At 42.0% G+C, this 27,611-nt stretch overlaps 1 long non-coding RNA gene across 1 annotated transcript in view; it reads right to left on the bottom strand.

The window, feature by feature from the left end:
* Positions 1-26,168, bottom strand: part of LOC308593472 — a 126,365-nt gene extending 100,197 nt beyond the window's left edge. Inside the window, exons 1-2 of the long non-coding RNA XR_014010967.1 lie at positions 26,030-26,168; positions 9,427-9,479 (exon numbers count right to left, since the gene is read on the bottom strand). This is a non-coding gene — a long non-coding RNA (uncharacterized lncRNA). The remainder of the gene's footprint in view (positions 1-9,426; positions 9,480-26,029) is intronic.
* Between the last annotated feature and the right edge of the window lie 1,443 nt (positions 26,169-27,611).

Here is a 27,611-nt window from a genome sequence, read left to right as displayed (position 1 = left end):
TGTATATTAAGGGGGGAAGTCATATGTACAAAAATGCATTTTTGTTTTATACTTCTTTTGGATCCATATGTTTTACAATGTTATAATTACACTCTCAGACATATATTGATTAAACCGTTTTCGCCTACGTTCCTATGCACATGCATATTGCCAATGAGAGAGCCTCATTGCACTCAGTAACACTTTAGTTAAACATGCTTCGAATTGTTCTCTTTTGGCTGAATCAAAAGCCCTCCTTCCTTCCTATCTAACTATCTCAAGGTCCTTCTCTTGAGTCATTATTTTCTTTCCTAAAACAGTATTTCAGCATGTCACAAATAATAGTTTAGGCTCATTCATTATGGAAGCAGGCAAGCTAAAATGGTGTGAACATACCCCTTTATTCTTTTGCACATCTTTCAGAATTGGTTGCTTATGAAACCTTAATCGAAAACTATGGGTTAGTTAGGTAGCTGCTAAAATCCACCCCCCCCTTCTGCATAACTGTTAAAACATATAAACTCCCTGTTCTTCTTTGGCTCTAGGCACTCTGACCTAATCTTAATAGTAAAGTGAGTTTAAACAATCAGTGTATGTTGCTGCCTTGCAGCGGTTCAGCACCCAGGTTAGGGTGCAGAACTAGCGGAGCAAACAAGTGGAGACACTGCCACATCTGCAGCCTGGCCACTCATGGCAGCAGCAGTGGAAAGTGGCAGTGGGGAGACAGGCAGATTGGGCTGATTACTGCATGAGCTCCAGGCTGGCACAGGGACTGGTCCCGATACCAGTCCGCCCTGGTTGTGAGGGCCACTGAGGATACAGCAGATTGCAGATTTACTCTTCACAGCGACACGCCCCCCTCCTTGGAATGCCTTATTTTGGCTCTTTATCTCTTTCTTAGCAAATCAAAAAGAAAAAGGAAAGGACCAAAAAAAGAAGGTACAGTGGTACCTCGCAAGACGAATGCCTCGCAAGACAAAAAACTCGCTAGACGAAAGGTTTTTCCATTTTCGATTTGCCTCGCAAGACGAAATTTCCCTATGGGCTTGTTTCGCAAGACGAAAACGTCTCGCGGCTTTGTTTCCTTTGTCTAAAAACAAAGACATGTTTTGTTTATAAAGTTAATTTATTTTCCCTTCAATTTTTGAACTGCTCTTTACAGTATGTGTGACTTTAAAGAGCAGTTAATAAACTGTTGTTGTACCAAATTTGGCTTTGTTTCGACTTTTTTTGACCATAGGAACGCATTAATTGATTTTCAATGCATTCCTATGGGATTTCGTGATTCGCAAGACGAAAAATTCGCTAGACGACAAAAATTGCGGAACGAATTAATTTCGTCTTGCGGGGCACCACTGTAGAAAGAAAAGGAGGAAAAAGAGAGAAAGAAAAAACAAAATAAAATAAACACATTTGACTTCCAATTAGACTCATTGTATTATTATTTCTATTATTTTTTCACACACAGTTCCAGATTACTATATTACTTTCTTTGTTTTAATCAGATACCAAAAACATTATATTTCTTATTTTACAAGAATCATTCTAGTTTTGCCAGGCAATGTTTATTATTACAATAGAGATAAAAGTTAAATATGAAAATTTGAGTAAGTTAAAGTGATGTTCTGTAATTTTTCAACTATTGTTAAAAATGGTTAATTGATGTAGTCGTTATTGTGGATTTTTTGTTATTGTTGAATCTTAAATAAAGTATTTTTTAAAGAAAGGAATGCCTTATTTTGGTTCTTGGTTGGCAGGTATTTTTTTTTTTTGTGTGTGTGTGTGTGGATTGCAGCCTCAATGTTGCATCTGCTGATACAGTGGTACCTCGCAGGACGAATGCCTCGCAAGACGAAAAACGCACAAGATGAAAGAGTTTTCCCTTTTTTGAGTTGTTCTGCAAGACGAATTTCCCTATGGTCTTGCTTCGCAAGACGAAACGTCTTGCGAGTTCTTGCGAGTTTGTTTCCTTTTTCTTAAAGCCGCTAAGCTGCTAAGCCGTTAATAGCCGCTAAGCCGTTAATAGCCGCTAAGCCGCTAAGCCGCTAATAGCCGTGCTTCGCAAGACGAAAAAACCGCAAGACGAAGAGACTCGCGGAACGGATTAATTTCATCTTGCGAGGCACCACTGTACTGGTGCTCTCTCCATGGGTCCTTTTTTTGTTACAGTGGTACCTCGGTTTTCAAATGTGTCCGTTGACAAACATTTCGGTTTACGAGCACTGAAAACCCGGAAGTAAATGCTTCTGTTTTCAAACACGCCTCAGAAGTCGAAAGTGCCACGTGGCTTCTAATGAGTGCAAGATCCTGAGGCCTGGCTGTCGGCTGTTGAGTTTCCAGTTTTCGAATGTTTCAGAACTCAAACCGTCTTCCGGAATTGATTACATTTGAAAACTGAGGTACCACTGTATTTGAAATATGCAATAAAAGCCAATAACACCACAGGCTTAAAATTAGTTAGAGAGCCCTAGAAGGAATCTGAAGAGAAGCCTAACCAATTATTTCCATCAGGGTGGAAGATGTCAGATATACCTGTACCACAGACTGCAATATAATGTCCCGTTACCTGATTCTGATGATGCTTATGTCTGAGTGGACAGGTATAGCAATAATTGTTTTCATATAGCAAAACTGAATATGTCAGCTATGACATACGATAAAGGCTTGTGCCCAATGCAGTGCTAAGGAACTGCCCTGTCGGTGCAAGGATTTCTGCAATGGGAATTTTCTCCCTCTTTCCCTCTCACATGGCCCTCTCCAAATCTGCTCCGGAGGGTTGCACAGGGTAGAAGAAGGGAAAATCCTACACCCAAATATAATCCTTGCCCTGGTGGTTATGTGGCATTGTATTGGATACAAGCCATGGTCAGTCATGCTCCGTTCTGCTCTCATTCTTTGTCAAGTAGTAGCTTTGCCTCCATTGTGATTTCTGTGGCTGCAGCAGAGGCTTCCACAGCAGCAGCAGCAGACATTGGTCCAGGGTTTTGCACTGGAGTCTCTTCCATCCCTTCCTGACCATGCCAGGGATTGAACTTGGAACTTTCTGCATGCAAAGCAGGTGCTCTACCACTGAGCCATAACCTTGAGGCAGAGGGCTGGAATCGAATAGCACAGGAGAGCAAAGAAGCTCATGGAAGGTGCAGTTACCAACTGGCTCAGAGAGTTGGTGCCACTTCTGCACCACAGTTGATATGCCACCTCTGCCAGTCCTGCTAATCCACTGGCACTGGCAAGGATCAGGGTGAGGGAAGATCAGCACAGCCCTCCTGCACAGATTGCAAGTGTGAGGCAAGCAAGTTCCATGCTACTGATACATACAAACACACACACCCCCTCATCTCCATCTGGCAGCTCCTAGTTTAGAACCAAGTGAGAGACTGCTAATATTTAAGGTTTCTCATTGCACGCTGCCTTTCAGTTTTGAATGTCAATTCTTTAAAAACGGTTTGAGGTGGAAATTAAGTCATGTGCATCCTAGATAAATACTGGCTAAACATGAATTGTTTGAAATATGGGGTATTAAGAATTAAATGTATGTCTCAGGGACATATATTTAAACTTCTTAACCCTCAAATGTCCACGGCCCCTCTTACATTACCTTGTTCTTACTCCTACTTCAAACCCTTGTGATCCACCTGCATGTGCACAAACATACACACCATTGTTGATTTTCCAAGGGATATGGATAGACGAGTAACAGAAAGGATAACAGGAATTGTTTTAAAACACTGCACTTTAATTATTGACAAAATCAGAAGGTACTAAGACAGCCTTGTGGTCACAGATGTCCCTTGTTGTGATGAACACACAGGACTACAGGACTGAGAGGAAAATGGCAGTACTGTCTTCCTAGACTCCAGCATGATTTGAGCCCCAGTGGAGACTTTTGTTCTTATTAATTTGGTCTGGCTGTAAATGTTCCAAGCTGGACCAGGTGTCTGCTTGGGTGATAGCCAGAATAGGGTCTCGACTATGTGGCCTCTCAGGCTTGTGTTCCTGTGGTCCAGTCTCTCCACCTGCCCATTTTTCTCTCCCTCTTATACCTTCCTTGACCACCTGCTTACTTCTCTGCTTCTTGTTGTCTTGCAAACCTTTTCCAGGCTCCCTGAAGTAAGACTGAATTTTGACCCACTCTGCAACCCCAACCATGTTTACTTGAAGTCCTGCTGAATTCAATGGGGCTTTCTCCTCACAGCAACTCTGTGAGGTAAGATAGGCTAAGAGAGACAGAACAAATGATCCAAAATCTGCCATGAGCTTCATAGCTAGGTGGGGACTTGAACCTGGTTCTCTCTACTCCTAGACCAACACTCTAACCTCTACACAGATTCCCAGGAGGTTCTCAGTAGGCCTCCCTCTGTGCACTTTGCTCCACTACACATACCATTTATGAGTGTTCCCACTCCTCTCTCAGTGTGCTGTTGTCTAATGCACTGAGCTTTTCAATGGAGGTGGCATTTAAGAAAAACCTCCCCTCGCAGTCACAACTAGAACTTTGCTTTCTGCTACCACGTAATTCTACCACCTCACTTGCCTGCATTGTTAGATTTCAGCTCCAAACCTGCTGAGACACATTCTCAACTGCCTATGGCCCAACACTGTCAATTACGGAAAGGAAGCTCTGCCAAAATGCTTCAGCAATTGGGATTTATCCTGCATGTGCCTAAATAAAATCCAGAGGAAGCGAGAAAAAAGTGAGAAATCACCCCTGACAACGCATTTTACCTGGCAGTCCAACACTGTTTATCAGCATAATAAAAAGTGCCAATACTTACCACCTGTCTAAAATATGCAGTAATAATAAACACTGTTAGAGGGCATATTATGGTCAGGGTTGAGATATTAATTTATAACTCTGGGAAGAAGTGAAAGAAGGGAAGAACTACAATACCTCACACAGGGCAAAGCTTGCAGAAGATGAGGCCAAGGCCTTTTTGTCTTTGATGAGCATCATTGGAAAATTGCATTGATTTTTTTTTTTTAGTAATAAAATAATATTCCCTGTTTTATATGATCAGGTTACTGAAACAAATGGACATGATATTACCTTTCAGCTCTGGTGCTGACAGCATATCTGGTGTGCCTCACACTTCCTTGGAAATTGAACACTATGGAAAGTTCTCCATAAAGGAAGAATGCCAGTTACTTCAAGAGCATTTACTCAAGACTTTTCAGCAATGGAGAATTTACTCAATATTTTTTGTCCAAAAGAGCACTGGCCAGAAAGAGTATGGGACTAGGGAGACAAGGTTTCAATCCTCACTTAACCATGAAGCTCAGTGACCGACCTTTGGCCCATCACTATCTCTCAGCCTAATCTACCTCAAGGGTATCGTGAGGGTGAAACACGGGCATTCCAACCCCTTTCAAGACATGAGGGCAGCCCACAAGCATTTCCTCTAATGATGGTGGCCAGCTACACATTGCTTAAAGAAAGATGTGCATGAATAATAACAAGGATAAAAGAGGATCCTATTTTGCATAAAATTTGTATATGGTACTTTGTATGCATAGACACATATTAGAAAGAGAGCACATAATACATCTCACCATAGTACAGTGGTACCTCGGGTTAAGAACTTAATTTGTTCCGGAGGTCCGTTCTTAACCTGAAACTGTTCTTAACCTGAAGTACCACTTTACTTAATGGGGCCTCCTGCTGGCGCCGCGCCGCCGGAGCACGATTTCTGTTCTCATCCTGAAGCAAAGTTCTTAACCCGAGGTACTATTTCTGGGTTAGCAGAGTCTGTAACCTGAAGCGTATGTAACCTGAAGCGTATGTAACCCGAGGTACCACTGTATAAGTAAGATGTTGGTAGGCAGTTACAAGGCTCCTGCTCCCCGTTCTTATGGTTCCTTATCTGTCAAGGTTCAAGGAATCCTGTCCCTCCCCCAGTGGCAGCCAAAAAAGCAGGTAAACAAGAATAGTCCTTATCACATAATTTATTCAGTATTTACAGAGACAAAGGAATGTAGTCCTTATTAAATAATGACGCTGCTCCGAGTAAAACCCAATCCCCTCCTTCTCTCTTATCCTACGTCATCCCTGCACCAGCTGATCTGTGCTTTCTGCCTCTGAGCTCTCTGTTTTACTACTCTCAATGCACGCCTAGTCCTGGGAGAGGAGGACTCAGGAATGCTCTCCAAAGACACTGAGTCTGTCAGTTGTCTCTCCCCTGGTGTTTCTTCTTCCTGCTCTTCCTCTCCCGATATTTCCCAGCTTTTCCTCCTCTGCAGTCTCTGAACTATGTCCTTCTGCAAACCACTGTTCTAAATCTATACTGTCCTCCTCTTCTCGGGACGGTTCAGGAGAAGGGGGGGGCGGCTCCCACCACTCCTCCTCAGTCCAGCCCCTGACATCATCTTTAAACCAGACTTAGACTGGGCAGCCCTCAAACAGAGGGCGCCATCGAATGGAAGACTGTCCTCTGTCAGTCCTTCAAAACAGAGGAGACCCTCTGTACAGTAGGACACATAGTCGCCTTAATTCTGACTAGCACTGGTTCAGTCAGTTTCAACCTGTTTGCCCTCATTCCACCTGAGCACTTCCTCAGAGGTATCAGGTCCCAGGTGACTGGTGACACAAAACCAAGGAACTGGTTGTCATCAGCATATTGATAACAACTCTAGACACATCTGGATGTCACTCTCCTCTGCAGCCCCCATCTTCCAGAGTAAATCTAAATGTACACAAATCAGCATCCACTGTCCACTGCTTATGCGATTATATCTGTTTAAAGAATATACAGGGAGGGAGAGCAGGGTAATCCCTAGGGCTAGCAAAAGAGGGTTTTTTTAAAAAAAGAAAAAGATTAGGAAATAATAACTAAAGCTGCTTGCTTTATTACTTCAGGTAAAATATCTTATGAATAATATAATCATTGTGTGTGGTTATTGGGTGTAAAAAAAGATGTGTAATCAGTGTACTGTGATACAGGAACATTAACACTTTTCACACTGACTAGATACAGACTCGAAAATGAGTTTTAAAATCCCTGGGTCACCTAAGCGGGCAGAATATTCTACACAGAGACCCTGAGGCCAATATGCGGTATTTAATTTATCTCAGGCACTGAAGGGGTTTATGCATCCCATCGTCTGCTCTTTTTTTTAAAAAAAAACAAAACCTTACCTTCCTGTAGCCTAAGTTGAATGCTTGGAGATCAGGAGTGACAGACTGAGGCAGGGAAGGGCACAGAAATCCTTGAACTATTGCAGATATTGCAGGTTTAAGAGGGAATAGCTGAGGGAAATGACTTAAATTATAGCAAGGACATGTTTATGGCAGCACAGCATTCATAAATCTTGTGTGTGTGTGTCCCCCCTCATCCCCAAGAGTATACAAAAAACTCCTTAGTGCTCATTCATTTGTCATACAAATTAAAAGAAAAGAAGGTGTGTAGCAATTAATATATTATCATAGCCTGTGTGTGTTTGCTTAGCAGGCCTCATTTAGCTCCCTTATACTCTTTTCCCACACCCTTGTCGGTTTTCAACAGCCCCTATGTCCAGAGGGGCAAAGCCATATTGGGCCAGGATTGTGCTTCATGTCTCTATTATTTCATTTAATTAGTACATTTATTATAGCCCACATTTCTAACAAGTACAAGGGCTTCAGAGCGCCTCCCATTCAGGCCCTGAACTGTTCAGCTTCAACAAGATGGCTGCCTTATGTGCCCTCAGGCTTTGGTGGAATCTACACACATATTTTTAAAAAAAAACACTGTGAAAATGCTTTTTAAAAGTTTAGAAAAATACTTTGAATTTGGCATAGCTCACTGTCGCCATCTAGTGTCACATTTGTATATTGCATTTTACAACACATTTAGAACATTTGATTTGCAGCTGTGTAGCTGGGTCCTTTACCTTAGGACCATGTTCAAAGCTACCATTCGGTATGCTTGTTAAGCAATACTATTTTTTTTCTGCAGTGGTGCAGCTATTGCTATTTTAATAACTAACCCTGTGAAAAGAGTGGATAGTTGGACCAACTGACAGCCATATCTTCTGGGCAGTTACATGGGCTAGTGCACTTCAGATGGAAGGCGGCAGATGAGATGAGATGAATGCTGCTCCTAACTGAGGGTGTGGGGAATTCTTCCACATAAAATAAAATGAATCGAGATAGAAAAGTTCTGCCACATCCCTGATGTGCTACTTTTCTATGTGCAGGGACTACTTTTGTTTGGCGGGGCATTCAGTCATGCTCGCCCTGCTGTGAAGCCAAGAACAGAGACACAGGTTAATGACGGCAGTGAGAACTAGACCGCAGAAACATCTATTATGTGTGTTATTTTCACTATGTGTTCCACCCCCCTCCGCTTTGTATTTTGAATAAATGGAGAGCTGCCGCATTTTCTTTCCCGAAAAATATCTCCCGATACCCACCTTCCCAGAAAGGCTTTGGAGTTTCTCCTCTTTGGCTCCTAAATAAATGTAGGGAACTGAAGTTTATAAACACACTGGAGCTTGTAACATTAGAAACACTCGGTGTGTTTGCAAGTCCCCAAACGCACAGCCTCATTTGCTGCCCAATCAAACTCAGTAGTTGTAATAGTTACCTTGGCAGGTCTTGCTCTGGAGTTTAAAATTCCCAACCTACAATATATATAGTTAGTCTTAATAAATAAATGACTTGGACCATGCATTATATATATCACTCAAATCCACGAGGACACAAATTATGTATAATACATCGGCTGTGTAATTTATTTATTAAGCAAAATGTGAATTTTCCATGCTTGTGTTTTGAGGCACAGTTTGTCACACACAGCTAAATGATGTATTCTTATTAGTCCCACTCAATTACCAAGTCATCCCTCTGTGCACTGCGTATTGGTTAATGATAGTGCCACAACGCTTGCGTCTACAATACCTGTGATTTTAGTGATTCATAACCACTCACTAAAACTGTGAAAATGATAAATTGACTGCTGTTGATTAAATGCCGCCAACAGTATGTTTCGTATGTGTTTGTGGTTGGTGGGAAGTTAAAGAAATAGCATTGCTCCAATCATTTAAATATCTAATTAAGCGGAGCTCTTGCTAGATATGGGGAGGGTGGGGGAGGGAACATTCAGTGGAAGAAAAGAGCATCAAATACAATGGAGGAGGAGGAGGAGGAGGAGGAGGAGGGAGACTTTGTGTGTGTGTGTGTGTGTGTGTGTGTGTGTGTGTGTGTGTGTGTGTGGACATCTGCTCCGGTGTAACATTGCAGGCCGTTCACAAACAACGGGGAGGGGGAGGGGAGAGAGTGTAAAAAATGAAAGTGGGGGAAGCGAAAAAAGTACAACATCTTTCTACGCTCACTGCACAGCTGCACATGGTTAATTTGATGGCTTCAGCTGACTGCCAAGATTAGCATAGCTAGGACAACTGTGTCTATGCCACTAAAAGTCCAAGTGACAGCTCATGGAATTGGGGCAAGTAGAGAAATGGGTTGCCTACCTTCCCAGGCAAAGCGAGCCAGCTAGCCTCTCTCAGAGCTCTGCGGCATGGGCCTAAGACAGGGCAGAGAGACGGAAACATCAACTGTGAACAAAGATTAATTATCTCTGTTGCTTTGGTTAATGTCTTTTCTCCCCCTTTTGCTAATTCTGCTCCAAAAGCCTTGCAACTAATAGAAAGCAGAACAGCACAAGGACAAGGGGAGTAAACATCCCCTTATCCGAAATATGGCTTGCAGTGTTGGAAGAGTGCAGGTCACCTTAATAAAGAATTTGACTTATCCCCAGTTCCAAATTGAACCAGTTTGATCTTTTAAGTGTAAAACAGGGTGGACTCAGATATTGCTTAATGCGGGTTGAAAGAAAGTGGATTGTCATTTGCGATACATATGGCAATGACCAATATTGCTGCTCATCTTAGCTACCATATGTAATGATGTCGTTGGGTTCATGGCAACCTATATACTACAAAGAAACATATTGTGTGCAGTTCATACTTAAAGACAGTGATTGCAAGCTAAATTTAAGAGCAGCTTTCATTCATTTAGGGAGTTTTTTTATATGTTGTGGTTAACGGAAGTTGAACACTAATGTAAGTTGGATGAGCATAACCACCGGCAAAAATACACATTTTCCTGATGACACAGGAAATGTGCAAAATGGCAAAGATCATAAGCAGGAAGTGTTATCCATTGTCTGTTTTCTGTTTTACTTTTAAAACTTTTATTAGTTTTAAAACATACAGGGGGGAAAGAAGGAGGGGGAAGAATTTCCACCTCATAAGAAAAAACACTTATCACATACAATATTTCACCTACAATCTGAATTACAACAAATACTTTAAAAGAATCCATGTACAAAGATAATAGAAAACGGTGCATTAAAATTATATACAAAAACTAACTACTAGTAGTAGTACTACTACTAAGTAAAAATAAGCCTATATTTTCAAAAATAATACCTTGGAAGATATCAGACCAAGCAGGTGCATATTGACAAGGCAATATTCAAAATACCTCAGATACGTTGACATTCTCCAACATTGTCTGCACACTATACCTATTGTATGGGCAACACTTCTGTCTGCGTGAGAATGTGCAAGATAACCGATGCGCATCCACATCTTTCATTCAACCCAATTAATCCTAACATACACATAGTTTGCAATAACTGAGTTCTTGACATGCCGCAGACCAGTCAAACCAACAATTGGGTTGAGTGTCATTTGCTACATTTACTGCATGTTTCCATAATACACACAGTCACTTCCAATTGTAAGTGTTTATGTGCGTTGGAAGGGGGCGGGGAGTGACCTGGAGTGGAACCAACTCTTCTGGCTCACTCTGGCAATGACAGGAGCTGGGCTACCGACTATTACTCCCAACCACCCAGTGACTCTCTCTTTCTCTCAGCTTCCCCTCCCGTTGACACTGATGGGATGGGAAACACCTGACACAGGATGTGGTAACATCACCAGTGGTAGATATATGTCTGTAGGCCTTTCCATGGGAGTACCCTAGACCTCTGGTTCTTTTCCAAAAGGCATGGGACATTCCAAAAGTGGGACTGGATGGGTGGAAGGCAGGGAGACCAGCAATAGGTGGTTCCAGAGCCAATGACGGGTGGAGTCACCTGTTAACAGGTTGTAAGTAAGTAAGAAGGCCGGGAAGTAGGGGCAGGTTGAGGGTAGAGTGAGGTTGGTTGCATTGTGCCTCATTCCCTCTAATAGACCAGATTTCCACTGGGGAACTTCTCTCCCATCCTAAACCTGGACCCCCACAGCCTTTGATGGGGGTTAGGATTTCCCTGTGACACAACTCTCTTTACTTCAATGAATGGAGAATTAGAGCCAACCTTTCTGAGATTTGACTAAGGGTCTCTAAGAAGAGTAGATGTTTCATTTTTGACATTCAGCCCACCAAGCTGGCTTCACCCAGAGGCTGAATGCTATTCTTCACAGCTCTCTCGTTCTTCAGACAGTCATTGTAAAAAGGAAACAAACTCCTTCTACAAAAAGTTATTATCTAGAAAATAAAGAAAATAAAGAAACTAATTACCTTTTAAAAGAGCTTCCCATATAGCTATGGGAAGCTCTTTTAAATGGTAATTATGACCAGCTATTTTCACATGGATATATATATATTTCACCCACGTGGGTGGCGCTGTGGGTAAAACCTCAGTGCCTAGGACTTGCTGATCGTAAGGTCGGCGGTTCGAATCCCTGCGGCGGGGTGAGCTCCCGTCATTCGGTCCCTGCTCCTGCCCACCTAGCAGTTCGAAAGCACCCCTAAGTGCAAGTAGATAAATAGGTACTGCTTTATAGCAGGAAGGTAAACGGTGTTTCCATGTGTGGAACTGGTGCTGGCTCGCCAGTTGCAGCTTCGTCACGCTGGCCACGTGACCCGGAAGTGTCTCCGGACGGCGCCGGCTCCCGGCCTCTTGAGCAAGATGAGCACGCAACCCTAGAGTCGGTCACGACTGGCCCGTACGGGCAGGGGTACCTTTACCTTTACCTATGACCAGCTACAGCTACAGACTTTTTTTCAACTTGGTGAACACAGGTAATATTTTCTGCCATGTATGCAGTATGGGTCCAATATGATTGCACAAAGGAAAATAGGTGTAGAACTGGAAAAATACTAGCCAAAACAGCTTGGGGGGAAAATACTGTCTTTATGAATTAATAAGAATTATAACTCATAATTTAAAGAAATTAAAGCTCCTATGGGAATTACATGGAAGAGAAGATGCATTTATTGTTGCTGCCTACCAGTCACCGTAAGAAAAATGGGTGGGGAAGGCTTGGAATTAACTAATTCAAATTAACTAATTCACGGATATATATATATATATATATATATATATATATATATATATATATATATATATTAATCTGCATCACACCCAAAAGTAATTCCCTTAATTTCTGAGTGAACTGAATGTGAATTAAGTTCCTTTTGCAGTAGCTTTTGGGGGTCTCAGTATAATTAGGAGAGACATATTTTTTTGCAATATATCCATCTGAAAATGTGCTGTTTAGAAAATATGCCCAGCCTCATGCCATTTTTGTGCTAAAGCATTTCTCCAATTATTTTTAATTATGCTTTTTTAAATATAAGTTAGCAATTGAGCTAAAATATAATTATGCAATTATTGGGGTGGGGGACTTAATTCACATTTTTGTTACGCATTTACAAAAATAAGCCATGATTACGCATATGTTATGTCTTGCTTCAGAATATTCCATCAGATACCAAAAGGATGTTATACCTTTATGAATGATTTGTTTTAGGGAGCAGGCCTAAACTGGGATGAGATTAGGATCCAGCAGATCTCCGGGTGCTGGGAGGTTCCTGGTGCGGCTGGACTGCACTGCGTTAACTCCCTCAACCTTGGCTCAGCCAGAGATACAACCTAATGTGTCAATTTTATTCATGTATATGAATTAACCAACTACTTATCCTAGACAGGCTGCATGGGGTATTGCTGTACCAGTCGCAAACCAGGTGGTCTTTAGCTCTTCTTGAACAAGGTACACAAAGCAAACCATTCTAACTTATTGACATGAGAGAAATGAGCCTCCTCCCACATTTTGGTGTTTTCCTTGAGGAAACAGCTGTGATTGACAAGTACTACAGATAAATACAAGAGTCACACACATCGGGGAGCAAGAAGAACAGTCTTGAAAATGAACCGGACAATTCAGAAGGATCTTCCTCGTTAATTCTGAAGCTGTTATTTGCACTTTCCTATTGTGTGAGTGCATGTGATTTCATTTTGTCCTCAAGATTCAGCCATTGGAAATGGGTCATCACTTGTCTCACTTTGAAGGGATTTCCTGGTTCACTTTGAAGTATTCATTCTCACCGTGTTAAAAAATTTGTTGTCGCCCAAACCAAAGTTAGCATCAAAGAGAGGGCTTCATGTTCTTCCAAAGTTAGGTTTAATTCTTCCCCCACTGGGGAAATATGTGTGCTCTGTGATACTGCTGAATGCCCACTTTACATCTTGAGGGTCAAATAGCAGCATCATTTGTTTATTTCCACACTTCCAGCTTGTGCTGTGTATTGCAACTTTTAAAGATTTTGTTTTTATATTCTTTCCTTTCGTGGTTTTTCAAAGTGAGATACTACAACCATTCATGGCCTTTGCCAAAAGTTCCTTTTGAACGTAATAGATATTGCAAACTTTCAAGTACAAACGAGTAGGATAAAACAACATTTGTCAAAATAAAGACCCAAAGTATAAGGTGTCATAAAAATGCACCTGTCATTTTCCATAAATAAAGTTAAGCAGATTTAGTGTGAAACAATTTACACAGAAGTATGTAAAATGGGGTAAATTCATAAAAGATTATCTAGTTGAAAAATGCAAATCTGTGAAAAAAAATATCCATTTATATCATCAGCCACATTTTAACAGATGTCTATTTTAATGGCAAATATATAAATAAATAAATAAATAATGCCAAGTGCACATAATACATTGCCTTTCGTGATTTTTTAAAATAAAACACACACACACCAGTTACTTTTAATATGCCTCTTGCTATCTCCATAGTTTTGAAAGAAAATTGGCCTTAAATCATATACACGTTCAGAATGAAATATGGATTTTAAAAGAAAGTTATGGCTAATACTTTAGGTGTTTGCATTACTGTCAGCAACAGGATAAGCCATCAACAGCTAGTTACAGAGAGAGAGAAAATGGAATCAAGTATATAACATAACCTGAGAGAAAGAAGGTAAAAAGAAAACAGAAAATGGAAGCTTGGAACAAAATAGATATTTTATTCTTACAAACTAATCAGTAAAAAAATATTAGCCATGATCTAGGTCCATACATACAGATTATGATTTTCTAGATAGCCTCTTTTTCAGATGTACTCTACACTGTTGAAATCTTAAACTTTCTTTAGGCTGCAATCCTATTCATCAAAGAATGTCCCACTGAGCTCAAAAGGGGTGACTTTTAAATAGACAGTAACAGGGAGTTAAAAGTAAGATTCGGGAATGGGGTGCTCTTTCTGATCCGCATCATTTTTACATTTGCTCAGCCATAAATTTATTCTGTCCTGCCTATGCAATAACTTGCAATTCTATTTCATTTTAAATCTAGGCGAAAATTCACACCAAACCACCTGAAATTTCCTGTGCAGTGTGATTTTTAAAGAAACTGGAGGTCTATCCATCTTTGCATTTTGTCATCCTATAGTGCATTTTACTTCAAAAGATTACATTGCTATTGTATGCAAGCTTTTGAACTACACATCTTCATTCGAGCACAAAAAATTCAAAGCAAAGGTAAAACAACATTAGACATCATTGTATGTCCTGACTGGTGATCATCATCGAAGTGAACTGAAATGTCTCTTTACCTTTTTAAACATCAAATTTTACCTAGAAACTGAAAACCAAATGACATGCATGCTGTACATAAAAGTTACAGCAGGAATGAAAACACATCCGTTGTGATCAACACAACCATGTAAAAAGAATGGATCAAACAAAACAAAGAAAAAGAGTGAAGTTAAATAACAAAGTTTGTAAGGTTGTTACAGCAGCTGCTTAAACCTCCTAAACTTGAGTCTCATCAATCAAACAAGAAAGGAAAAGATTAGAACACTGGAGATAGAAAATCTAAATTAATACAAAGAAATATACTTATTGTTCACAGGAGGCACTTGCTTTTTGTATCTTCAAACCAAGGAACAAAAAAAAAATAGCATGAAAGGAATGAGAGGTATCCAAGCCGCCGTCTGTACAAAGTTGATAGGTTAATTTCTGCATAAGTGCATCCCACAATTTCTTCAGCCTTTGTTACAGCAATGGGAAAGGAGATGGCTTCTACTTACAAGCCAAGGCCATGCTATCTGCTGATAAGAATCTGAACAAAAGTTCTGTATGCAAATACAAAGGAGAATCAAGGAGCAGAGTGTTTAATAGCACTACTCTTGAATTATTTTGTTTTGTCCAACTGAAACAAAAAATAGAATTGTAGCGGTGGGAGAGACCTTGGAAGTCATCTAGTCTAACTCCCTGGATCTGAAAAATGGGCTGCAGCATTTTAATATTGTAGATATTAATACTTTGCAGCATGAAGCAATCGGATGCATAAAAATGGACTCCTTTTGGAATAAAAAATGTCCAGACCCATAAATGAGATTCAAAACTTTACTAACCAGAACTTCTTAAAAACAGGTACAGAAACATCAAGGTTACTCACGTGAATGCTAGCAGAGGATATCAACAATTAGTTATTAACTAAATGAAGCTCAGAGAACTCTTTCTAGCTTTAGTATTCCAATGGAATTTTCCAGTGTTAAACCCTTAGCAATATACATACAGGCATTTCTCCGTTTCACTTTGGGCAACTAAACAATTAAACTTAACAGCAACCACATCACGCCTGTTGGCTAGATAGCTCTCCAACCTCTGCTTAAATCCCAAGGCTTGTTTCCAGTGCAGTGTTGGTCCCATCAAAGCAAGGTTGTCCACTTGTGCAATGGAACATTCCTCCTCACCCCCCTCCTGGTTGCCCCACCAAATCTATTCTGAGAGTTCCCCCAACCCTCCAGAGCAGACCTGAGGAGGCTGTGCAGTGTGCCCAGGGGAAGGAGAACTGGGGAAATCTTGTAGCAATGGAAATCCCTGACAAGATGGTTTGCTTTGGATATGAGGCGACACTGACATAGATTTCCGCTCACCCCCTCCAAGAGGTGGGCAGGGTTTGCGACACTGAGCAGGCTTACCTGGCCAGGTGCCACCCACCTTGCTATAGGGTGGCCGTTGCCCTGCCCCTATCTTAGCAGGCCAATGGGTTGCCAGCTGGGGGTGGGGTGAGGGCCTGGCCCTCTTCAGTCGATGCTCTTTGGCCCAGGCTCACTTGGTTTTCTTTCCAGGTTCATCCACCCAACCCTCCCTAAAATATAACAAGGTCTTCTTTTGCAAGTTAACCTCTTGCTTCCTAGGTCAGCGGGTGCTGCTATGGTCGTATGATGGTTGCTGTATTCAGAACCAGGAAGGAATTTCCCTGCATTGGCAGGTTTCGCTTTCCCCGTAGCGATTCATCACAACTGTGGCAGTTTTAGGCCTTGGTCAGTATTCTATAGTCTATCTGTGAGTTATGGGCGGCATATTGATGCACCCCATGTGGTGGCCTTTGCAGGGCCCGTTAAAGGGTTGATTGCAGGAGTCACTGTCCCTAGAGTGGTGGCATATAGGTCAAACTCCCGGCTTTGGTGAAGTGGGAGGGCACGCTGTGTAAGTTCACGCTTTACAGTCCCCTTCCACAATACCTGACTGCCCTGTGCATCCTCAGCCCCTGTTGGGTATGACAGGGATACCTTCCAAGGCCTAAGCCAAGGTTCCTACACCTGAATTCAATAAAGTTGTGGCCTAATTTTAAACCCATACATTGTTGTCATGTCTCATTTCAGGGTGGTGGGGTCAGGGTTTAGCGCGTGGGCTCACAAACCTGGCTCTCAAAAGCTTACACTGCAGCAGGTGTGGGGAAGCCTTTTCAGCCATATTCCCCCATGGACCTCCTTCCAGGGCTGCGTGTCGTTGGTAGGCAGTGTCGGGGGTAAAAGTGGGCAGGGCAACAGTAGCAATTCATACCTTTGTATAGTAGGCTACATTCCAGTCAGATGCATTTGTCTCAATGTAGGAAAGCAACATTTCCGCAAGGCAAGGTCACATTCAAGCCACACAAAGCACCTGAGAATGGGCACAATGGGTGATAGAGGTGGGTGTAATACAGAGTTTCCCATGCATCAGACAAAGAGACCCGGATGGCCACATTTACTTCCAGTTTCCCCAGTCCTGCACTACAGAATAATCCTGTCACAAGGGATGCAAGTATCTTGTTTTCCTCCTGGGCCGGATAAAGCTATTCAGCACAGAGTTTTGTTTGCATTCCCCTTTTACTTTTCCTGATTTCCCATTTATCTCTAGTTTTGCTGAAAATATGCAGTCATATCACAGATATTTTGTCACATGCACGCACCCCACTTGGTTCATTGGGTCTAAGCTTATAGGCCAGTTTTCCCCCCAGATGTAAATCAAAATTTAAAGTCTGTAAATCAAAATTTACAGACATTAAGAATCTTGCAGTATTCTGTGGAGCACTTAACTTCAAAATAGAAAACTAATGCTTAAACTGTAAGGCAGTAGTAAGCAATGGCTTAGAAGGGAATGAGATATAGAAGTTAAAGTTTAGTAAATAATTTGAAATCCCATAGGTATAAGAAATATTTCTTATGTTCCCTCTGCTGGTGGGGAGCTTGTTTTGGCTTTTAAAAAAACCAATTAGGCTGTAGTTTGAGGAAATGTCCTTTTAATTATAATTACCATATGTTGGACTTATAAGCACATTGGCTATAGATTATTTTTTACAGTTTATTTGGAGTTTATTGAATATATCCTTTGCATCCCAAAGTCTCCATGTAATCTGTAAAAAAAATCATTTATTCATTCTACCCTCAAACCCCAGGAAAAACTCTAGAGAGAAATATATATATTTCAACTGACACATTTAAGCCTGGACACTATAAATACCTCATAAAAAGGAAGAACTCTCGGATTTTAACTTTTTAAAAAATTAAAAGAAAGTGCATGGGCCTCAAGAGAAGGGAAAATTCCACCACAGATTGGAGCAAACTCATAAGGCAACAAAAACACTGAAGTAATGAAAAGATTACAATTCTAAAACTGGCATTCTGCATGAGCAGGAACACTAAATAACGAGAGAGCTACTAATAAAATGGGAATTTTATAGAATAAGGGTTACTTCCTGCCAGAATTGGAAAACAGGCACCTGGAGGATATTTTTCCCTAAGCATTAAGTCAAACTAGGTTTAGTCATTCTCTCCATTTGGTCACACATTTTGACATGAAATGTATTCTTAAAGCCCCGGTTGGAAATACAATGGAAAAATAATCTTGCACTTGAAAAGAAAGGGTGAAATCCTGCTTTCTGCATACAGAGGCCAGGTGTTATGGTAGCATAAGGAGCAGATTGCAAGCAAGGGAATGAATCAAGCCACTCCTGCCCACTCCTTGGCCTTGCTTGCTGCTCCATAACAATAGCCCATTTGTGGAGGGAGACCTCAGAGTCAGGCTGCAGTTTCTGAGAAGCAAGCAGAGATAGAGGAAGGGAAGAATCGACTGAACTGCCCTTCTCCCTCTTTGCTTCATGGCTTCAGCTACCCTCAGAAGGAAGTGAAAAGCCCACACTCTTATCCATGGGTAGGCAAACTAAGGCCCGGGGGCTGGATGCGGCCCAATCACCTTCTAAATGCAGCCTGTGGGCGGTCTGGGATCAGCGTTGTTTTTACATGAGTAGAATGTGCGGTTTTATTTAAAATGCATCTCTGGGTTATTTGTGGGGCATAGGAATTTGTTCATTATTATTTTTTTCCAAAATATAGTCCGGCCCCCCACAAGGTCTGAGGCACAGTGGACCGGACCCCTGCTGAAAAAGTTTGCTGGCCCCTGCGGTTATCTATGGCATAAGAATGAGCATTTTGTATATGCTGGGCTCAGGATGCCGGATGACTCAAACAAATGGAGGATTGTTGTTGTTGTTTAGTCGTTTAGTCATGGAGCACGCCAGGCACTCCTGTCTTCCACTGCCTCCCGCAGTTTGGTCAAACTCATGCTGGTAGCTTTGAGAACACTCTCCAACCATCTCATCCTCTGCCGTCCCCTTCTCCTTGTGCCCTCAATCTTTCCCAACATCAGTGTCTTTTCCAGGGAGTCTTCTCTTCTCATGAGGTGGCCAAAGTATTGGAATCTCAGCTTCACGATCTGTCCTTCCAGTGAGCACTCAAGGCTGATTTCCTTAAGAATGGAGAGGTTTGATCTTCTTGCAGTCCATGGGACTCTCAAGAGTCTCCTCCAACACCATAATTCAAAAGCATCAATTCTTCGGCGATCAGCCTTCTTTATGGTCCAGCTTTCACTTCCATACATCACTACTGGGAAAACCATAGCTTTAACTATACGGACCTTTTCTAATGGAGGATTAGAAAAGCATGAATTGTCATGTCCTGGCCTGTTGCACTGCTGTAGGCTCAGCACAGCAGCAGGATACACATCTCCTTCTGCGTTTGGTGAGCAGGATTCAGTCCACAAAGTTTCCAAGCCTGCTGACTGAAAGCAAGGGCAAATTACTGCCAACTGCTATAATTATTCTAAACTCAAGGATTCAAGATTTTGTTGAGACATGGTTGTTATAAGTCACTTATAGGAAGCAGGCATCTCACTTGTGTTTCTGTGTTTGGTGGTGAGATTTCTGCCTCAGTAGCACTAAGAGAGAGGCTAAAGGATCGGGATGTTAAACTGCTGTGAATGGAGTTTCACTCTTCAAAGGAGCAGATGCGTAGCTTGCAAGTAGCAGTGGAGGAGAAATTTGATTTTGTTTTCATTTTAATGAGAAACTAACCCGTAGTTCATGAACCAACAAGCAAACCAAAACACAGTTGTCTTTTGAAATTTGTACTTTACTGAATTTAGTGGTGCTGTTCTCCAACCAAACAGTATGCAGCAAGTGCATATACTAGGGGGAAATGCACATTAAAAGCGTTTATATTTATGAAAACAAAATAAGAAACTCCATTAAATTAGGGGGAAGTGCTTGCAGATATTTGTTAAAACTGGATCAAAAAACTTGCTTATAAACAAGCTTGGATTAAAATGCTCACGAATTTTCATGAATTATTTTTTTTAAAGTGAATTACCACAGACATGTGGAGAACCAAATTAAGGATTGGGAAAATGACAAACCTAGAAAACCAGAATGGACAGATTTCCCCACCCCTATTTGGGGTACACTCCTTAATTCTATACTGTAACTGGAGACCCAACTAGCTTAATGGCAAAGAATGCCTATTTCCAGCTTCAGCTGGTTCATCAGCTGTGGCCTTTATTGGGCCAAGATAGAGAGGCATAATACTTAACTGTCTAGTATCCTCTTATTTGGATTACTGCACTATGTAGAGCTCCTTGTCAAGATGACCCAGAAGCTTGTGCAAAATGTGGCCGTGCGTGGGGAGCGGGACAGTCAAATGGGGTTCATATTAAGGTAAAGGGACCCCTGACCATTAGGTCCAGTCGTGACCGACTCTGGGGTTACGGCGCTCATCTCGCTTTATTGGCCAAGGGAGCCGGCGTACAGCTTCCGAGTCATGTGGCCAGCATGACTAAGCCGCTTTTGGCGAACCAGAGCAGCGCACGGAAACGCCATTTACCTTCCCGCCGGAGCGGTACCTATTTATCTACTTGCACTTTGACGTGCTTTCGAACTGCTAGGTGGGCAGGAGCAGGGACTGAGCAATGGGAGCTCACCCTGTCACGGGGATTCGAACCACCGACCTTCTGATCGGCAAGCCCTAGGCTCTGTGGTTTAACCCACAGCGCCACCTGCGTCCCTATGGGGTTCATATTTCACCAGCCCTAAAAGATCTGCAGTGGCTGCTTATTTGCTACCAGACCATGAAAGAGAGAGTCTTCCTGTGGCCGGTGTAGCACCATGGTTGCCCAAGTATTTGGTTGCCAAAGTGTTTGAGTATTGCATGAACATTTAATCAGAGGATCACATGGAGCACATGGCGAACACATGTTTTGCATTAAGAAAGCTCTTGGTTCAATCCCTGGCTGGGAAAGGCTCCTCTCCAAAACCTTTCAGAGCCACTGCTAATCAGAGTAGGTGCTGAGCTAGCTTGGGCAATGGTGGAAAGCGGTCTCATATCCCCCCGATTGTTCATGTCAACGGCACAACACTTTATCAGTTGTAGCATCGTGCTATGACAATATCTTGCAGCTGAAGATTCGTCACATGATCCTCAGCCCAGCAGCTCATGAGATCGGACTGTACGGTAGTTAAAATTCAGAATCTGGTTCCAGAGCTTGATGGCTTTTTGCCATGGCTGCCCTTCGTGTTTGCACCACCCTGACTGCAAGAAAGTTGGGTGTGTATATGACACCGTGAAAGCAGACTCCGTTTTATTCAGCACTCTGGATTTAATTGCATCTGTTGTTTTGCATTCATTTCAGTAAATAACCTTAGCATCTTCCATTTCCCTCTCCCAGACATTTTCGTTGCCTCTTAGAGAAAGCGTTTTTAAAAAATAAAAAAGTGAGGAAGCGAGCTTTCTTCATGAGTCTCCGGCCTTACGTAGTGGCCTGTCCTCCCGGTGTCCTTCCCCAGGCCCCGAGTCATGCATCACTCATCTTGTCACATTGAACTCCAGATGCTCCTACCCTAGAGAATGCTTTGACTCTGGCAATTTTTCTTCATTCTCACTAACAATTTGGTAATGAAATATTGATTTTTAGTTAGATTCATATTGATGCTATTAGGTTTGCATTGATAAATCATGCTGGCCTCCTGTCTGAGAGGCTAGAAAGTGCTACACTGAACCCTGGAGATTACAATCAACTCATTGATGTGTTAATTTGATGGATTTTTTTTTGTTCTCTTAGAAGGAGTGGGAGGGGTAGAGGAAGATTTTTCAGTGTGACCCGTTGTAAAGTTTTCACAGTGAAATCAGGGACAGTAATTGCAGGTCTTTGCATGTAAGCCTGCTTGTCTCTCTGCTTATGCACCAATAAGGGTTTTTTTGTGCAGGGGGGTGGGTTGGTAAATAACAGGAAAGAAAGGGTGCCTATGTAGGCAATGGTGAGGGGATAGAGATGATATGATGTACACCCAGATTTTCACAATGGCATGAGGTGGGTGGGGGAGGGAGGGAGGGAGGAATCCACAAGGTATTTAAATCCTAATTAAACTGGCTAGGGGCTGCAGTCCGCAAGCATTTTCTTTTTAAAAAAGTATTCATAAAAATATCCTTCAGTCAAGCTCAGTAAGTACTGAAATGGGACATTCTCTGCTAGGTCTAGTATATTTGGAGACTATGGCCCAGGATATTTACTCTCTCTCTCTCCCACTGCCCTTCCTTCCTTCCTTCCTTCCTTCCTTCCTTCCTTCCTTCCTTCCTTCCTTCCTTCCTTTCTCTTCCTTCCTTCCTTCCTTCCTTTCTTTCTCTTTCTTTCTTTCTTTCTTTCTTTCTTTCTTTCTTTCTTTCTTTCTTTCTTTCTTTCTCTGACTCTCTCTCTCTCTCTCTAAGTATCACTTAAGAAAGCTGTGGTGCCTGCATGTATCTGTGTCCTATTTAAAACCAGCCTTTAGTTGTGATTTATGGCATTGTGCAAACGTAATGCCTGCCATTAAGGGACAATACGTGCTGAACTCACGGATTGTGCCGAGGTGCCTTTCAAAGTGGTGAGGGGAAGAAGGGCTTTTAAGAGGATGCTTAAGTTAGGGTTTGGTGTTTTGCTTTGCTTTAAACTGAGGCAGTTTAACATCCAAGTTTTGCCCTGTTATTTACCACTCTAAATCCTCATTTGCTTTGGCAGATGAATGTTCATACCAGTGTCATACCAAAGAGATCAAAAACCCCAACTATGGTATTTCTACTTGGCTGTCCTTGCAAGAGATATTGCCACCTCTGCTCAAAGCTGGCTTCAGAAATCCTCTTGGGACAGCCTTGAACCCTCCAGTTATTTAATAGGCTCCAGAACTGTTTGTACTAGTTAGAGGTGCAAACTAATTTGTATCTAATTGTGGAATTCCTTCTAGACTGACCTATTTTAAATGCCAGATTTTTTGCTTTGCTTTTAGATTTTGTGTGCCTCCTCCACGTGAGGTCCAGAGGGCAGTTACACGAGAATGAGCCTTCTCTGTTGTGGCTCCCCATTTGTGTAATGCTCTCCCCAAGGAGGCTTGCCTGGTGCCTTCATTATATAATTTTAGGCACAAGAAAAGAACCGGGCATTTGGCTGATTAATACAGTGGTACCTCTAGTTACAAACTTAATTCATTCTGCAGGTCCATTCTTAACCTGAAACTGTTCTTAACTAGAGGCGTGCTTTCACTAATGGGGCAAAGTTCTTAACTCGAGGTAACTCTTCCAGGTTAACAGAATTTGTAACCTGAAGCATTTGTAACCTGAGGCGTGTGTAACTCAAGGTACCACTGTATTGTATAACCTTTTAAATGTGTCTGTGGAAAGGGGGGGTTATTGTTTTGCTGTTTTGTTTTACTTGTTTTTATCCTTTATTTTATTCTGTGAACCGCCCTGAAATCTTATGATGAAAGACAGTATATAAATCTAATACAAACAAACAAACAAACAAACTGCAGCCAAGAAGAGCCAGGTTCTATTCTCCACACAGTCATTAAGTGCCCTGGATGGTTCACTATATTTTAGGCTACAACATTGTTGTGACAATATCGGGGGGGGGGGGAGGAGAGAAGAGAACAATGGACGCCTCCTTGAGTTCCCAGACCAAGAAGGGAGAAATAAATCTATTAAATAACTACCATGTCATAAAAATACTGATTTGTGGCCTGCAGATAATATACACTTTCAGGTAGTAATGTTATACAATTAGCTATATGTATAGATAAAGATTCCCTTCTTGCAGGGATGGTGAGTCTGTGACACTTCCTATGTTGTTGGACTGCCATTCCCACCATCCCAGGCCATGGGATCTGCTAGCTGGTGCTGATGGGAGTTGAGTTACAACAACTTCAGGAGACCACAGACTCCCTAGTGCTTGGTCTAAACATACAGGCAAGCAGCTCTCTAATGTTTCAGAGAGGGAGCTGTCCCTGCCCCAACAAAATATCTCAGGGATTGAACAGCAACTTTCGGTGTGTCAATCATGTGCTCTGCCACCCAATTACATCCCTTCCAAAGGAATCTGGCATTTGTTGGTGGTGGAGAAATTCAGTCCTGTAATAATGCCTGTCTGCCCTGTCCCAAGTGGCACATAGCAGAACACCTGAGAGTAAATAGGGGCAGTCCCAGAATCATAGTCTTCCAGAAACCCAAATACAGGGGCAGAACCAGAAGCAGGGCAGAACAAGAAGTTGGGTCCAGGGACTAGCTAGTTAACAAGGAAGACAGGCCACAGAGCTCCTGTAAAGGCATTGTTCTAGTATTCTGTACCGGGAACCAAAGACTTTTAAGCCTGAGTTGTCAGAGCTCTGCCTTGAGAACAGCTGCAGACCTGAGATGCCTTTGCCAACTTGCTCATGGATATCCCTTTACCCCGGAGGAGTCCTTGTTCCTCAAGTGGGCACTCTGGTGTCTGGCACGCTCTGGTGTCTGGTGGCTTCTCAACTTCTACCTGTGGAGCTATTTGTGCCTTGAGAAGAGGAGGAGGAGTAGTTTGGACTTGATATCCTGCCTTTCACTCCCCTTAAGGAGTCTTAAAGCGGCTAACAATCTCCTTTCCCTTCCTCTCCCACAACAAACACTCTGTAAGGTGAGTGAGGCTGAGAGACTTCAGAGAAGTGTGACTGGCCCAAGGTCACCCAGCAGCTGCACGTGGAGGAGCGGGGAAGCAAACCCAGTTCACCAGATTACAAATCCACCATTCTTAACCACTACATCACACTGGAGGAGGAGCAAGTTGGATAGCCATGACCCCTGAAGACCCCAGATCCCCTTGCTCTGCCTCATAGTCCCTTGATGTGGGCTGCACCTCCTCAATCTTAGCTTTGGGGAGCTCCAGATCCTCCTTGGAAGAGAATTCCTCCAGTGTGGGCATGACACTGTCACTGCAAAAATCACGTCTGGAAACTCTAAAATGAAAATTCAGAGCTGGGTTTCTACAGCAGTGATATGTAGTGGTTACTGTGTCACACAATAGAAAATGAAAACTGGGTTCAAGTCTCCAGTCAACCTCTCCCTCCCATTGACAAATTCACACAAGGAGCTAAGCATTTGTTTCCTGAAGTTTGGTGTAGTGTATGGATTGAATGTTTGGATGCAGACCCGTTCTGATGAATTGGTTTCCCAACCCTTCCTGGATCATGACACCCACAAGACCCAAAGGAAAATATTGGCATGAGTTACTTGTTTCCTGAATAAAATTTATTTTAATTTGACAAATATTGCCGTTTATGACGTTATGCAGAAATTGTTCTGGTGGAACCTCAAATGCTAATGACAGGATAATTTTTTGTTCCCCTTTCCTGTACATCTCCTTCCAGGCACACATTGGATGAATGCAGAGTCTGTTGTTATTTATCAAATATTTTTAAGCCTTCCACAGAAAGTAGATAAATATACATAAACTAGGGGCCTGAATATTCATGTTGTAGATTGAATTAAGATATGTTTTGTGGACAATGAAAGAGAATTTAGCAATCAGTTGAAGAAATTTCAGAGGAAGCAATTAATAACTGGAATTAAATAAATGAGTAAATTATCTAGTTTGCTGGTTTTCAGACTGATGTATACCTGCCTCGTGCCCTGAAGAGAATACTTACGCTCTTGTTGAATGGTGCAAATTTTAGATAATAGTTCGATAATAAATAATAGTTAGATAATAATGTATGGGAAGGCGGATGGGACGGGACTCAGAACTGAAATTAAAACCCAAAGAAGAAAGATATCTATATAACCATAATTTTTAAATACACACACACTATCTGATTCATTTTAAGTTCAAAACACTCTTTCTACATCCTATGACCATTTACAATAAAGAAATACATCTTGATGTGTCAAGAGAAGCAATTGCCCATACCTTCAAAGGATGATGTCAATGGTGAAACTGTTAGATAAATTCTGTTGTGCTATTGACATCTTAATGTCACACATTCAGCTGGTATGAGATCAGTAAGGCAAACAGCTGAGTTCAGGTTAATCTCTTTGAACCTCATGGCTCAGCCAAGCCCCTCAGTCTGACATTCTAAACTGCCAGCTTAACCCCCCTTTCTAGTTTTACAGTAAGCAAACCACCAAGAACAAAAATAAGGTAATGCAAAAACAAAAACAAAAACAACCATCATAATGACAAGTCGAGCACAGCTTGTACAATCCTACCTGCTCTGCAAATATAAGTTATGGTAACTATAAATGTGCCTCACCAAGGTGTTTTGTATAACAAACATTTAACAGAGAATCCTACTTTATTTAGATGTTTATGGCTGCTCACTTCACACATTATTATTCTCTTAGGAACATAGGAAGCTGCTGAGTCAGACCAGTGGTCCAGCTAGCTCCATATAACCACGTTGCCTGGCAACAACAATTCAGGGTTTCAGATTGGCTAGACCATCTTGGAGATGCCAGGGATTGAACCTGAGGCCTTCTGCATGCAATTCAATGTGCTTTGCCCCTCAGTTCTGGCCCCTTCCCAAGCTCACTTACTGCAGTTATTCTGTGAACTGCCCTGAAGCCTCCGGGTAAAGAACGATATATAAATTCAATAAATAAAATATTGGTATTTATTGAACTTGTTCGTGGCTTGTTAAAACAAAAAGGTCTCCATCAGTTTACAGCATACAGTCGTACCTCGGGTTACAGACGCTTCAGGTTACAGATGCTTCAGGTTACAGACTCCGCTAACCCAGAAATAGTACCTCGGGTTAAGAACTTTGCTTCAGGATGAGAACAGAAATTGCACAGCGGCGACACAGCGCCAGCGGGAGGCTGCATTAGCTAAAGTGGTACCTCAGGTTAAGAATAGTTTCAGGTTAAGAACAGACCTCCATAACAAATTAAGTTCTTAACTCGAGGTACCACTGTATTTTAAATCATAAGTAAAAATACACTGGGTATTATTCAACACAGCAGCAAGGAAAATGTTCTGCCAGTGCGGTGATTTTTTTCAGAGCAACAGAACATTCTTCCCCTTTTCCCTCCTCCAAACTCTCTCCTCTCAATCTGTTCCCTCCAGATCAGATTTAGGGGTGGTGTTGGATGCTAGTCTGCAGCGGGAAAGTGATAGGCAAGAACAGCAGGGAACTGGTACACTGTCCCGCAGACCTTGTGGAGGACTAGACTATATTTTGAAAAAAAATAATGAAGGAATACCTATGCCCCACAAATAACCCAAAGATGAATTTTAAATAAAAGCACACATTCTACTCATGTAAAAACACCAGGCAGGCCCCACAAATAACCCAGCGATGCATTTTATATAAAAGGGCACATTCTACTCATGTAAAAACACGTTGATTCCGGGACCATCCGCGGGCCGGATTTAGAAGGCGATTGGGCCAGATCTGGCCCCCGGGCCTTAGTTTGCCTACCTACGGGCAAGAAGAACCAGCTTCCACCATCATCTCTGATTCTTCATTGATGGAAATTATACCTTCCTAATG

This window comes from Podarcis bocagei, assembly GCF_964188305.1.
Source record: "Podarcis bocagei genome assembly, chromosome: 8".
NCBI lineage: Eukaryota > Metazoa > Chordata > Lepidosauria > Squamata > Lacertidae > Podarcis > Podarcis bocagei.
The sequence above is the reverse complement of the archived record's forward strand: the minus strand, read 5'-3'. Positions and strand labels throughout refer to the sequence as shown.